The sequence below is a fragment of the Schistocerca gregaria genome, chromosome X (assembly GCF_023897955.1).
Source record: "Schistocerca gregaria isolate iqSchGreg1 chromosome X, iqSchGreg1.2, whole genome shotgun sequence".
Taxonomy (NCBI): Eukaryota; Metazoa; Arthropoda; class Insecta; order Orthoptera; family Acrididae; genus Schistocerca; species Schistocerca gregaria.
Genome location: NC_064931.1, coordinates 257,609,669 through 257,625,605, shown reverse-complemented (window position 1 = coordinate 257,625,605; position 15,937 = coordinate 257,609,669).

Sequence of the window (15,937 nt, the reverse complement as noted above, 5' to 3'; positions counted from 1 at the left end):
GCAACCAAATGAGAATGTAGCTCGTAACCAAGGGAAGGGAAAATCCGGTAGGGGCGACCCAAGCCCAAAGAATGTTCCGTCCGAAACGGTCGTACACGAATCACTGGAGGAAAAATCAGAAAGTTTACCAGGAAATCAGTCTGCTTGCGGTACAAGAGAAAACATCAGAAGTAGAAAAAAAACGGGACAGTAACTAATAAACTGATTGAAGTGTTATTCCATGTTCAGCCTTCCGAGGAAACTGCTACAGCTTAACTGAACCCTGAACCACAGTAAACTAAATTAGTTCAACAAAACAACTACATAGTGATAGTACAATGACGTAATCTTATTCTGGCACCACTATAAACATAAATAAAATCACGACCGGTTTGAAATTATCGGCCCTTAAGGAAATTTTGTACGAATCCGCGACTGACATTGCTTTGTTACAAGAAGTTCTAATTTCGGATTTGGTAATTCCCGGTTTTGTCAGTTACATAAATGTGTATCCCGAAACAAGTGTTGGAACAGCTATTTTGGTGAGGGAAGGAATTACAGTAAGCGAGGTGGAACGACTGGAATCCGGAAGGGGAATAGGACTAAATATCTATGATGTGACTATCATCAACTTGTACGCCCCTTTAGGAAGTTCTCATCGAGCTGACAGGGCACGTTTCTTCAAAGATTACTTGATATACTTGTTAAGAAAATCAAGACAGTTATTACTTGGAGGTGATTTCAATTGTGTTTTAAATCGAAAAGATCAGTTACCTAATTTTAATTTCTCAAGTGAACTAAAACAATTAGTTACTGGTTTAGAATTAAAGGATATATAGGAAATCAAATACCCCTCCACTGTTGAGTTCACTTATGTCACGGCAACATCACGTAGCAGGATTGATAGACTATATATTTCTAAAAATCTTGTAACTTCTGTGACAAAAGTAGAAACCACTCCTACGTACTTTTCAGACCATTCAAGAGTCTTAGCTTGCATAAATCTAACAAGACAGCCGGTTCGCCGATTCAAGAATCAGTGGAATTTGAACACTTCCTTGTTCGTAAATCATGATTTAGAAGATCTGATTAAAGAAACATGGGCAATATGCCTGCGAGCCCGTAGTAGATATGCCACTGCTATTGACTGGTGGGTTAAAATGGCAAAGCCAAAGTTGAGGAAAGTTCTTATTCAATACAGTACCCAGAGCGCAAGGGAAATGAAATGCACTATAGAGTATTACTATTCCGTTTTGAGAGATCTATATGATCAAGTCTCAGCAGGTTCCTAACTTCGGATAGCAGACATCAAAAAAGTCAAAGCCAAGTTACTTAATATCAAGAAGTCAAATGGAAGGGTTGAAAATAAAATCGAAGGCAAATTCGGTGTCATCAGATGAAACTACTTCCCTAAATTGTTTAGTGGAGCATACGAAAAACGGGAGAAGGACTTTTATTGAAGAAATTCGAACAAACCACGGTACGATTCTCAGAACCCGGCAGGATATCATGGACGAGATTTATCGCTATTATTGCGAGGTAAATTCTGTACATCAAAGTAGAGACGCTTCCTTGGAAGAATTCCTTGACATCCTAGCCCCACAGCTGACAGAAGATGACAACGAAAATTTTCTCGAGGTTGTCAGTGAAGAAGACGTGTATGAGACTCTGTGCGCCTCACCACCAAAAAATCCCTAGGACCGGATGGTCTGCCAGCAGAGTTTTACATCCGTTACTGGCCAACAGTAGGTGCGAAAATCACGGACATTGTAAATGAGGTTATCCAGGCTAAAATGATTCCGGCTGAGTTTAAGGAGAGTAAAATTGTTCTGGTGCCAAAAAATAATGGAAACAAAGATTTAAACAATTTTCGTCCAATTTCACTGCTGAATTCTGATTATAAATTAATAGCTAGAATAATAAACAAGAGAATTTCATGCCTTACAGATAAAATTATTAGTCAACATCAGAACTGTGCGCAAGGCAGAAGCATTTTTCAAAATCTATCGAAATTCAGGGATATCATTGCAATAACTTCTGTCACAAACATAAAGTGTGCTTTATTGTTTTTAGATTGTTATAAGGCGTTCGATGTAGTAAACCATGAATATCTTCTACAGACATTGAAGAAAATAGGTTTCAACGATAGGGTCATACAGTTGATTAAGAACATAGCAACTGGAATAAATGGTAAAATAGCAGTGAATTGTCAACAATCCAGACCGATGCAAATACAACGAGGTGTTTCTCAAGGAAGTCCTCTGTCCATGTCGCTCTTCGCAATATCGCTGGAACCTTTCCTCCGACATGTCCATGCTACATTAAAAGGCTTAGCGAGGAGAATAATGTCCAAAATCACAAACTTTTTGTGGTGAGATGAAGTGTTCAGAGTACCTGCTCAAGTAGCCACTTTAGATCCTAAAAATGGTGGACTAGGATTAACTGATATAACGGATAAAGCCTCTGCTCTTTTTATCAAAAGGCAAATAAATTTCATGAGACTCGCGAGAAAACATAACCAGCCAACTTTTCGAGATCATTAAACCTCCAAGCCTGCTTCCCCCGATTGACGTGCAGAATATCAACAGTCGCTTACAGCACGTGAGGATTTTCTATGTTGAGTTTAGTTATGTCAGTGTCGAACTCGGGCAGTCCCGACACTTAACATCGAGAGCCATAATGCGGGAACGAAAGAAAAGCGAAGGAAGAAACAAAATAGAACGACAGTTTCCAACATTGAGTGGCCTGAGATTTGGAAAAACATTAGTTCTAATGTGCTCACGTCTAATATAAAAACTTCATGGTACAAGACAGTTAACAACATAGTTAGCACCAATGAAAGGCTGCACGCAATCGGACTCTGTGAAACAAATTTATGTCAACAATGCCATCTAATTGACACAGTAATTCATAGATATACTTGCAGTGGTCACATGAATAGTTGGAAGTGGATCCGGGAGCAAATAGCTCTGATTACAAGAACATCCCCTGAGTATATATCGCTGTCATTGATACACAGACCTGAAGCACGCTATTTCCCAGAAGCAAAAAATAAAGCTGTGTACTGGTTGCTGGGAAATTTTGTTAACTACGTCCTTACCAAATTGGGATCCGATAGCATCAGAGAGTTCAAGGTACACATGCTGTGTGAGTTCCACAGAATTAGAAGCTATTCGAATCACAAGAAAAAGTTCGGCAATATGCTAGAAATTGTATTTGAAAGAATGGGCATTGGTTAATATAAAAAAGAAGACTGTGATGACAGTGATGTATTGTAGTTACCTTAAGGATACTATTTAAGATTTTACAGTATATTTATGATGTGTGCTTTTTCTACTTCAGAGTGTAGTTTTTAAAATTTATAAGCTAATGTAAAGAATTTACGTGACACTGAGATCTTGTGTCTAATAGTGCCAAACACAAAACATTAAAGGTGCATAAATTGGCTTATACTAGAAATTTGGAAATAGACTGTTTTTATAGAAATGTCCTTATCGATTGGTTAAAACGATAAGATTCTATCTGATAAATATAATATTCAATGGCTGGCATATTGCCCTGTTCATTTTTGCAGTGAAAGACTGATTATATAGATCTGATCACTTCAGATACTTAGATTCAATTAATGTCCAGAGTGTGTACTTGGAAGGCTAGTCAACTTTATTATATATCTCCTTTCCGCCATTCTCAATTATTTATGTTTAACTTAATTCTTTCTGGTGATTTTGTCAGTAACACAATCTTCTGTTGTATTTCCTTAACGTCAGCGCAATTGAAATGATCAAACCGTTTTGTTTAAATAACTTCATGTATGTGTAACTTAGTATGTATTTGGAATGTGTAACATTGTTTTTTAATAAAGGTTTTATAAAAAAAAAAGATGGATAGAGCGTCTGCCATGTAAGCAAGAGATCCCGGGTTCGAGTCCCGGTCGGGGCACACATTTTCATCTGTCCCCGTCGACGTATCTCAACGCCTGTAAGCGGCTAAGGGTGTTAATTTCATTGTAATTTCATTCTAACGAGCTGCTTGGTCACCTAGGGTATCTGTTCTTTCCGACATCTTAGTAAATATCCTTAGGTTAGTTAGGTTAAAGTAGTTCTATGTTGTAGGGGACTGATAACTTCAGATGTCAAGTCCCATAGTGCTCAGAGCCATTTGAACCATTTTTGACAATCATGAATTGCGCTGACTTAAGTGTAACACATCATGCGAAAGTTACTTTCGTCCTTAAGCTTTGCAGCCAAGTGCCGCGCGGGATTAGCCGAGCGGTCTTGGGCGCTGCAGTCATGGACTATGCGGCTGGTCCCGTGTTTGTCCTTAGGATAAATTTAAGGACTGGTGACCATAGCAGTTAAGTCCCATAAGATTTCACACACATTTTGCAGCCAAGTGTATTTCTGTTCATGAATATAGTGATGTTCACAGTTTAATAGCAAGTGAATGAGTACTTCCGTATGTGTACTTTTGAGGATGAGGAGATGCGTAATATATGAAGCAACAAAGATAACAAGAGCTTGGTGTGTGGTTTGTGTGAGGGTTGTAGAGGAAATTGGATGTAGTTGCTACGTACGTTAAACTTGAAGCAGAAATTGGTGATGGGGGATGGGAATAGAAAGGGTATGTCTCTATCAACCTTGTGGCCAGCGAGTGAGCACGTCCATGAAGATCTTACTCCCTGTCAAGCACCATGCCCCACATTTTGTAATATACAGGGGACCATCATGAATTGCAGTGACTACAGTGTAACAATTGTCTTTGATTAGAAATGTCACTTCTGTTCATCTCAGAGCGTATTTCCTGCAGCTACCTTCGGTACTATACGGCAGCTGTTCCTTCTGTGTATAGTCAGTTTCATCCAGCTATGCTACTCAGCAGTGACACATCATGCGAAACATTTTCGACTGTAAGTTTTCCACGCCAGTATAGTGTATTTTAACCTTACATTTTAACTTTTTTCAGTAATTAAAAAAAATTCTGTAAGGTTTCCAGAAACCTTTGTGGAAACCTTTATTCCTCAGTCTTAGTGGCACAGGTCTGTAGTGAATAAAGTTCTGTCCCTGTAAGGTTTAAAAATTCATGGAGGTTGGAGAGCGCTCGTAGTGCTAGATGACAACACGCTTTCATGACGGAGGAATTAAGAGATCGATTAAAGAATAAAATATGAAGTCTTTCCTCGCAAGCTTGCTATCGAGTAACCGTTTTTCCTTACTAATCTTTCTGTGTGTCTTATGACGACTCTGTAATTCTACTGGGCCTTTCCTCTTTACTTTACATTCATCGACTACATAGTACCGTATTGTACTGTGTTGACATAACTCTTAACGGATAGCGGCTATTAACGTTGATACGTTAAGTGCTATGTCAATACCGTTTAGTAGGTGCGTGTTCTGGTTCGGTCAAGACACGACAAACATTATCTCCAAACTCTGCAACAACGATAGGCTCTTTTTAGGAAGGATGGAAGAGAGGAAAGCAGACATATAAGGCGTTGATATGCCGTCAACGAAAAGCTCATTACAGACTGAGCACACGTTCAGATAGGACAAGCGTATAGAGGAAGGCAGCTGTGTCGTTTTTGAGAGGAATCGTCCCAGCATTCACCTTAAGCGATTTAGGGAAGCCACGTAGACTTCATTTCATTCATCATAATCAGTGTTTTTGGAAAGCCTGCAACTGTTTCACTCATGACTTAAATAACCAAAAACTGCACCAGTTATGTAATTTTTATGCTTATCGCAGAGCGTTTCGAGAATTTGTTATCTTGAAGTGCATTTCTTTATATAAATATTTTTTCGATGTTTACAAGTATAATTTTAGCCTCTCTTCCGCTATAGTTGCCTTTTTGACTTTTTAAAGTATCATGCCTTCTCTGTTACACAGAATATCACACACATGGAAATCATCACTTACACTGTTTTTTTTTAATCAAAACGTGTCACACAGGTCTGACGACAGTTTAGTCTCACAAATCATTAGTATACTGGCAGAAGTGTTACATTTTCTGTGGATTACATTACTCACACACAGTTGTCGATTGCAAAATTTATTTTACCATTGCTAACTGTTAAATTATTGATTACGTTTATATTTTGTTTTGTTGTAGATGTTGAGTAGACTCCATGAAGAAATGATCCTATGTATGGAAACTACTACCGTTGCCACATACAAGAGAAAGATACGAAAAAATAACTGATTCGCTGTGTAGTTCATTTTTCCAATTTTTGTGGTGTACAAAAATTTCCAACTCCTCGATTAAAATTCATTGTATGTGAAGTATCTTCAGATCTGTGATTTTGAATGGGTGTCGACTGTTTTTGTGTGTGTTATTGTTCATTTTGGGAATTGGTTACGTTTGTAACAGTTTGTGTTCAGTGTATCTAATTTGAAACTTCCTGCCACTCTGTCCTATGTAGTAGCTTGAGCAAATCTTACATGTGATTTTCTATATTCCTAAGCCTGAGAATTTGTCTTTTTAATTGTTTATGGTGTGCTCTAATATCTTTTATTGTTTGTTCCCTTTATGTGAGCCAAGTAAGTTTGCTTTTTTTTTTTTTAGAGTTGTTAACCATACATTTGATTGTCCTTCTAAAGAGCCAGGAATTCCCTCCTTTTTTGTTATTTGTTTCTGCATTTTGTCTATCATTTGCTGAAGAAGTCATTAGCCACTGCAGTTTGCTTAATGATGATCTTTCTCCGTGTCCTCTTAATTCAATGAAATTTTGTTTGATCTGTGTATCTTCGTTTTGTAGGCAGCTTTCGCGTGTACATCTGGGTGACATGATGTGGCAGGAATTCTATTGCTGGACGTTATCTTTTTGCTGAAATTGTACTTATGATTTTCTATGCACAAATCTATAAAATTAATGTTCTAATTTTCTGGTATTCAGCTGTGAAATTTATTTTCTTGTGTACATTATTAAATCAATTTATGATCTTATTGGTGCAATCGGTGTCAACTTTGATTAAAATTAGGAAATCATTTATGTATTTTTTGTAGTACACTTTGCTTTTTAAAACATCATTTCTGGCTTCTGAATATTTTCTGTTCTAGGTAGTTCACAACATTCTCTATCGTGCCATATATCGCTATGATAAATGTATTAATTTCCATAAATATGTTTATTTCCTCATAGAATCTACACAACACCTACAAAAAATAGAATATAAACATAATCAATAATTAATAGTCAGTAATGGTAAAGTACATTTTGTAACTGGAAAATTTATGTAAATAATGTAACCCACATAAAATGTTAACACCTCTGATTGTATACAAACTCGTTGTGAAAGTGTAATGTCGTAATATCTTTGTAACAAGTTTAGAATACAAAAACAAAACAAAAAAGCAGTGTAAGTGATGATTGGCGTGTGTAATGGAGGAGGCACAATACTTTGTAGCCCCAGAGAGACAACTACAGTGCAAGAGAGGCGAAAATAATAGATGTAAACATAACAAAAATATTTATGTAACCAGATGCACTTGAAAAGTAGATAAATTCTCGAAACGTGTTGTGCTAAGCATGAAAAATTTCGTAACTGGTGCAATGTTCCGTTATTTTTAATCACGTAGACTAGGATAAACAGATAGGAATTTGAATGCCGTTCTTCTCGAGTGCAAGTCCAGTCTTCTACAATCGCTGACGCTGACATGACGAGCCTGTCCTTGACTCGTGGTGGTGCAGTATAGACAAAAATTTGTCATTCCTGCGGTTCCTGTAAGAGATAGAAATATATATTAACACTCTTGTCGATTGGTCCTGTCTGGTTTAACCTGAAAAAGAGAAAGACACACTCTGTTGAGGGATTAGTAAAACTTAATCCCTCAGCAGGTCAGGCCAACGCGTGGTTGGCCTGTGATGTGGTTGTTGGCCCAATCCACGGATGAGCCGGTTGCGGGAGCGTCCCGTCCTCTCGTAGAACGTCCTCTCGTAGAAGTTTTACAATCGCGTTCTTTTCTCGGTTTTGCAATGCCGCAAACTTTCTTTCAGGTGCAGGTGTACAGGCAAGATATGACTACTGTACGATTATGACGCCTCTTGGAGTGGCAATTTGGCCGGAAAATTATCCATCTTGCTGTGCGAGCTGACGCCTTCCTGCCACTTGCAGTTGCCTTCTTTTTGTGGACCTCGCATGAGCATCAAGGAATATCTTTACTGTAAAAGTAACAGTGCTGCTTAGAGACGTGGTTTTTGAGCTATTGTTTGGGATAACTTTGCCTGAACCATAATTACAGATTAAAAAACATGTTATTTTGTTCATACTGTATCTTGTTAAACATTTAATATAACCTGCAGATGTATTAAACATTCTCGAACTTCTTGTCGCTTCAATTCAGGGTACAATCTCTACCAGAGTATGTCGTGAAAAATTTTAAAGCAGGAGCCTTCTAGACCACCTAAGCTGTACGGATTGCCTAAAGTCCACAAGGCAGGTATTCCACTGAGGTCAATTGTTAGTCCTATTGGTTCTCCTACCTACATGCTGGTCAAATATTTTACTAAATTGATGACTCCGATAGTTGTCCGCTGTGAATATCACATCAAAAACTCTGATGGTCACTGAGAAAGTTAAATAGACTAGAATTAGTTCAAACCATATTTTAGTCAACCTGTATGTGGTCTCGCTATTAACACAAGTGCGTGTGGAGCACATATTGAAACTGTTGGCAGAGCATTTTCCTCCTGGAACGATAATGTTGTTCCGGCATGTTATGACGCCCATCTACTTCTTCTATGGCGGTAAATTTTATGAAATGACGAATAGAATGACTGTTTGTCTCCAGCAAATGGCCTAATTTTTAATGGAACATTTTGAGGAACATCATTAAATTTGGCTCTCCTTCGTCGATCTTCATTTTATCGGCATGGTGACGACACGTTTATGGTATGCCCACACTGAGTAGAAGCTCTTGAGCACTTTCATGAACATATGAGCAGTATGCACCCAAAGATCCAGTTAACTGTCGAGACAGAGAACGAAGGAAGGTTCGCACTTTTAGTTGTTTTGTTACAACGAAAGTCGGATGGACGTCTCGGCCACACAGTGTGCCGCAAGCCGACGCACACCGATTTATATCTTAGCACCCAGAGTTCTCGACATCCAATCCAGAAGAGAGCAGTTTTAAATACACTGTTACCCAGAGGAAATACTGTTTCTGATGAGGATCATTTGGATTCCGAAATCAATCATCTGAGGTACGTATTCGAAAGAACGGCTATGAGTCACAAATGTGCAGTCAGCGTTCTCAAAGATCTGCGGCTCTACATCCAGCAAAACAGAGTTCTAGGAAGACGAGGTATAATTTCTTTTCCGACTTCTAAGTAGATAAAGGAGATGCTACGCCCTGTTAAGGAAAGTCTGCGGACAGCTGGGAGTGCAGAAGCAATTATGTTGATCATTCCATTCGCACCGTTTCCAACAGCTGTGGGGAATATCAACGGCACATTAAAAATCGAGTACAGGGGAAATCTGCAGTTGCTGAGCACAGCCTCACAAACAAACATAAAATACTGTTTGACGAAACAAGTTTGGTCCCGGGCTCCTTCATACTAGGATTCCTTAATTCAAGAGGCTGTAGAAATAAGAATGTGTGAGATCATCATCGACCGTGACAGCGGATATAATCTTAGCGGTGCATGGAAGCGAGCTCTCGATGCAAAGAAGAGCCAGAGATATTCGTCGCAATGTTTATGCTACGGCGGGTACGGTGGCGCCACCATTGCAGACCTTGACACCATCTTTGACAGCATAACGTAATTACCGATCAGAGGCCACCAAAGCAGCGGTTTTGGCAGTCAGTTGCTCTTGACGAAGCCGATGGACGTAATCGTTGAAAGCTCTAGGTTTTACCCTGAACTAATATGGCAAGCAGTCAGAGAAAGTTTTGTACAACAGTGCCGTCACGAAAATCTTCGTCTTCGTAAATAACAGAGGCAACTAAATTGACTTCCTACATCTCAGAAGAACTAGAAACAGACTCTGACACCCTCGCTTCACTTACACATTGTAAATGAGCAACAAGAACGACCTAACAAACAATTTCTGCATATTTGCCATGACCACCTCACGCAAATCACACAATGTGGACCCCTAACAGTGTATAAAGATACCCTTTATGGCAACAGAAAAACGTCTCCACTAAATATCATAGCAACAACCGCAGAAGAAAATGAACAGAGACCAAAATCAACATACTAGCCATAGAGTCTTAAGAGTAATATAATAAATAGTTTAGTTCTTCCTATGACCCGCTACAAGTGCACTTAAATACATTTATACTGGAAGTAAGCCGTTAATTGTCAGTCATAAATTTGTTAAATCGAAACTTTCATAGAGAGTGAATATGTCCCTCCATCCTCCGAGCGAGGTGGAACAGTGGTTAGACACTGGACTCGCATTCGGGAGGACGACGGTTCAATCGCGCGTCCGGCCATCCTGATTTAGGTTTTCCGTGATTTCCCTAAATCACTCCAGGCAAATGCCGGGATGGTTCCTCTTAAAGGGCACGGCCGACTTCCTTCCCCATCCTTTCCTAATCCGATGAGACCGATGACCACGCTGTCTGGTCTCCTTCCCCAAAACCAACCAACCAATCCATCCTCCCACCTCTTTAATATTATAATGCCCTCAATAACCTTCTTTATATACACGTATAGTATGTAACCTGATTGCTGTAGCACGTTTCGTCACAACCCGCCAGGATAGCCGAGAGCGCTAACGCACTGCTTCCTGGACTCGGTTAGGTGCGCCAGCCCCGGATCGAATCCCCAGCCTGGGTGTGGTTTTTAGGCGGTTTTCCACATCATCCTATGTGAATACCGGGCTGGTCCCCACGTCCCGCCTCAGTTACACGACTCAGACATTTGAAACACATTCACACTATTTCCGATTTACACCAGATGCAGACAGCTGCGGTAAACTAATTCCGTTCCAGGGGGGAGGGGTGTATGGGGTGGCGGTAGGAAGGGCATCTGGCCACCTCTTAAAATTAACCATGCCAATTCCGTACTTAACCCTGCCAACCCTGCGCACAATGCGGGATAAAGGCGGTAGCAAAAGAAATAAGAAAGTAAGTTTCGTCACAATTCTACATCCTGTTACTAAAGAAACCTCTTTAAAACAGTTTGCCTTGTAGTCTTTACATAACAAGTTCACTCTTATTCTGTTATTAATGTGTTACATCCGACCTGCTCGCATAGCGTAAAGCGTAGCGTGACATCTTGCGAGACAGGGAAGTAAGCCCAGCTTGGATCAAATCTGTGTGGCCGATTAGTGATAGTAGGCTGGTCAACGTGAAAGGGGTAGTGTTGTATTTTGTAAATATTAACGCCTGGTGTTAGCCATAAAAGATCTTGAGGAGGGTTGTCACATTTATTTATTTTTATTTATTTTTATTTATTTATTTATTTATTTATTGTTCCGTGGGAACAAAGTAAGGAGAAGTCTCCATGGTCATGGAACGAGTCAATACATGAAATTATAACACGATAATAGAAACAGATAAAATGAAATATAAGTAACATATTGAGGCGACAATTCGTAAGTTTAAATAAAGAAAATCAACAATGTAACACTGGAATTTGCTTAATTTTTCAGCTGTTCCTGGAGCCATGAGGAAACTCTTCAGTTTAGACTTACAAGTGTTTCGGCTACTGCTAAGATTGTTGAGTTCTTGTGGTAGCGTATTGAAAATGGATGCAGCAGAATAGTGCACTCCCTTCTGCACAAGAATCAAGGAAGTGCATTCCACATGCAGATTTGATTTCTGCCTAGTATTAACTGAGTGAAAGCTGCTAACTCTTGGGAATAAGCTAAAATTGCTAACAACAAACAACATTAAACAAAATATATACTGTGAGGGCAATGTCAGAATTCCCAGACTATTGGATAGGGGTCGACAAGAGGTTCTCGAACTTACACCACATACAGCTCGAACAGCCTGTTTTTGAGCCAAAAATACCCTTTTTGAATCAGAAGAATTACCCCAAAAAATAATACCATACGACATAAGCGAATGAAAATATGAGACGTAGACTACTTTTCGTGTTGAACTGTCACATATTTCAGATACTGTTCTAATGGTGAATAAAGCAGCATTTAGTTTCTGAACAAGATCCTGAACATGGGCTTTCCACAACAGCTTACTATCTATCCAAACGCCTAGGAACTTGAACTGTTCCGTTTCGCTTATAATATGCCCATTCTGTCTGATCAAAATACCGGTTCTTGTTGAATTGTGAGTTAGAAACTGTCAAAACTGAGTCTTACTGTGATTTAGCATCAAATTATTTTCCACAAGCCACGAACTTATTTCATGAACTACATTATTTGATACTGTTTCAGTATTACACACAAGATCCTTCACTACCAAGCTGGTGTCATCAGCAAACAGAAATATTTTTGAATCATTTGTAATACTAGAACGCAAATCATTTATATAAATAAGAAACAGCGGTGGCTCCAGCACCGACCCTTGGGGAAAGCCCCACTTAACAGTGCCCCATGGGGACTGAACCTCACTACCACTCTCAATATTGCGGAGAATTATGGAGAATTACCTTCTGCTTTCTGTTCTTAAAGTAAGAGGCGAACCAATTGTAAGCTACTCCCCTTACTCCACAATGGTCCAACTTCTTTAGTAATATTTTGTGGTCAACAAAGTCAAAAGCCTTCGTTAAATCAAAGAAAACACCTAGCGTTCGCAACCTTTTATTTAATCCGTCCAAAACCTCACAGAGGAAAGAGAATATAGCATTTTCAGTTGTTAAACCATTACTAAAACCATACTGTACATTTGATAGCAAATTATGTGAATTTAAATGCTCCAGTAACCTTGTATATACAACACTCTCGATAACATTAGCAAACACCTATGGCATAGAAATAGGTCTATAATTGTCAACATTATCCCTGTCTCCCTTTTTATAAATTGGCTTCACTACCGAGTACTTTAATCGGTCAGGAAACCGACCACTCCTAAAGGAAAAGTTACAGATGTGGCTAAGTACTGGGCTAACATACATACAACAATACTTCAGTATTCTGCTATATACCCCGTCATATCCATGAGAGTTCTTGGTCTTTAGTGATTTAATTATTAACTCAATCTCCCTCTTGTCAGTATCATGGAGGAGCATTTCAGGTAACAGTCTCGGAACACTTTTTTCTACTAGCGCTATATGATTCCCTGTTGGGACTTGGTTTCTATTTAGTTCACCTGCTATATCCAGAAAGTGATTATTAAATACTGTACATATATGCGACTTATCAGTAACACGGACATTCCCACTACGCACTGATTCTATATCCTCGACCTGTCTCTGCAGACCAGCCACTTCCTTTACGACTCACCATATGGTTTTAATTTTATCCTGAGACTTAGCTATTCTCTCTGCTTACCACATACTTTTGCCTTCCTAATAACTTTTTTAAGCACCTTACAATACTGTTTGTAATGGGCTGCTGCATTTAGATTTTGACTATTTCTAACGTTTTGATATAATTGCCATTTTGTTCTACGGGATCTCCTTATCCCTCTAGTCAGCCACCCAGGCTGCCTGTTTGTGCTAGTACCCTGTTTTGAACGTTCTAACGGAAAGGAACTTTCAAATAACACGAGAAAAGTCTTGAGAAAGCATTATATTTATCGTCTACTGTATAAGCACTATAAACATCTTGCCACTCTTGTTGCTTGATAAGGTTTATAAAGGTCTCTACAGCAACTGGATCAGCTTTCCTAAAAAGTTGATAACTATATTTAACATGTGTTGCAGCACAAAAATCTTTTAGAGTTAAAATTTGTGCATCATGAAAGAATACAGTTTGCATAAGATTATACGAATTAAGGTGGTCTACCAGCATCCTTTTCCTTGCACAATCACTTATACAATTAATATTGAAGTCACCACATATAACTAACTTTTTGTATTTCCTATAAAGTGAACCAAGAATCACCTCTAGCTCTAGCAAAAATGTTGTGAAATCGGAGTCTGGGGATCTATAAATAACAGTTGGAAATTTAGCTCCATTAAATTTAACCACGCCTGCACAACATTCAAACACTTTTCAGTGCAGTACTTTGAAACATCAATTGACTCAAATGGGATGCCGTTTTTCACATACATGGCTACTCCTCCACACCGCAAAGGGCTCCTAGAAAAGCTGTCAGCAAACATGTATCCTGGTAAAGAAAGCCTCTGAATTATCTCCTTATTTAAGAAGTGTTCAGATATACCAATAATTTCAGAGTCAACCTCTATAAGCAGTTCACTAACTTTATCTCTAATACCTTGTATATTTTGATGAAATATACTAATTCCCTCAGTAATCGGATGCCTAAGCTTTGTCGAAAGTGGTTTCTTCGTTAGACTTCCCTTAAGCAGGAATACCTATCAGCTGACTTCAATCTAAAAAAGGTACAGCTCTAACACCCACTACTACAGGAATTTTCCCATGAGTGATCCCACCAGCCCCACCTATGCTGTCACCTATAAGCTTTGCCAACCTCCCCTGTCATCACTCTCATGTTATTACGCCTGACGGCTATGTTAAGATGAGGCCGATCGTGACGTTGAAACAGTTCCACGAAATGCACATTCGTGTTGCCAATCTGAGTGGAAGAGAGGTGTTGTACTTTATAAATACTTTTCTTCTCTGCGACGCCACATGATTTGGGGGGGGGGGGGGGTGTTACATTATGATATGCCCACTGTTGGCAGTAACACTATCTGAGTGTGGATGCTAAACGAAGAGCGGTTGATTTTCCCGTAGATATTGACAAACACGTGCGCTTCCAGTTAAGTAATATTCGCTGCCTAGCCTTCTTGTGTTACTGAATTATGAACAACACAACGGGTGTGGCCTGATAAGTAAGATAATCTAGATTTTGTACAACGGACTACGCAGGTCTAAACAAGGATTTGAGGAAAGGTAACGTAACGGAAATCGCATACAGCTGTATTGTCTTGTACATATTTTATTCCGTCCATCGCTTCCCTTAAGTACGTTTCAGCAGTGCATTCTTTTGGGAGTAGGTACATTGGGTGGATGGAAAGCGGTCTGCATATGGTAGCAAAATTATTTATAACTTTGAAAAAGTTCTTGTATCATGAATGGTGGTGATTTATGTAAACAGAAACTTGAGATTGCCACTGACACTACTTTCAAGTACACTTATCAAACAAAATTCGTAGTAACGAACTAAAGATGGGTCTGCCTCTTTGCAACTACTCAAAGTAATTGTTTTAACACCCAGGCATGTTCCTCCACAATTGTGGCGTCCTCAATGTTTCGTTTTTCTTTTATTTTCCTGGGATATGTACATAGAGATTATGATTAGGTTAGGAAATGTTATTACGGATTTTGCTGTTATTTGAATAATATATGTACTTTACCTTTTATTTTACATAGTGTGTGCTCTGTAGATGCCAGCCGAAATTAACCACAGTTCTAAATTAGTTCACCGCGTCATCTGCGAACATGAGGCATATTATGATATCGTCTGCATTGAATTTTTGTGTATACCTCTACCTTTAAAATGTATGTTCAGGCGAAAATCGTAGCATATGCCAGTTTTTGGCTTTATCATTGTAGTATTTGGCTAGCTCTGAGCTGTGACAAGTTTGTGTGCCAAATGTGTTTTTGTGTAGTTAGGTTGACCTGTGGACATTGATAGAAAATTTTGCGAAGCTTAGGTATGGAGAACTATTTCGTGTAATTGATTATGTTTCATATCGAGTCAGGGATTTGTTTTGAGTTCCAAGAGGCATTTGTTGTACTCAGATCTCTCACTCGAGTGGCCGCTCTCACAGTCGCAGCAACAGCATATCATCAGAGTACTGAAGTTGACGCAGTTTCTCATAAGATGTGACTTATTTTTAATGTCGTCAGTGTTCTTCAGCATCAACTTCTGCGTGTTTTTATCAGGCACAATTCCGAGTTTTATTAAATCCGAACA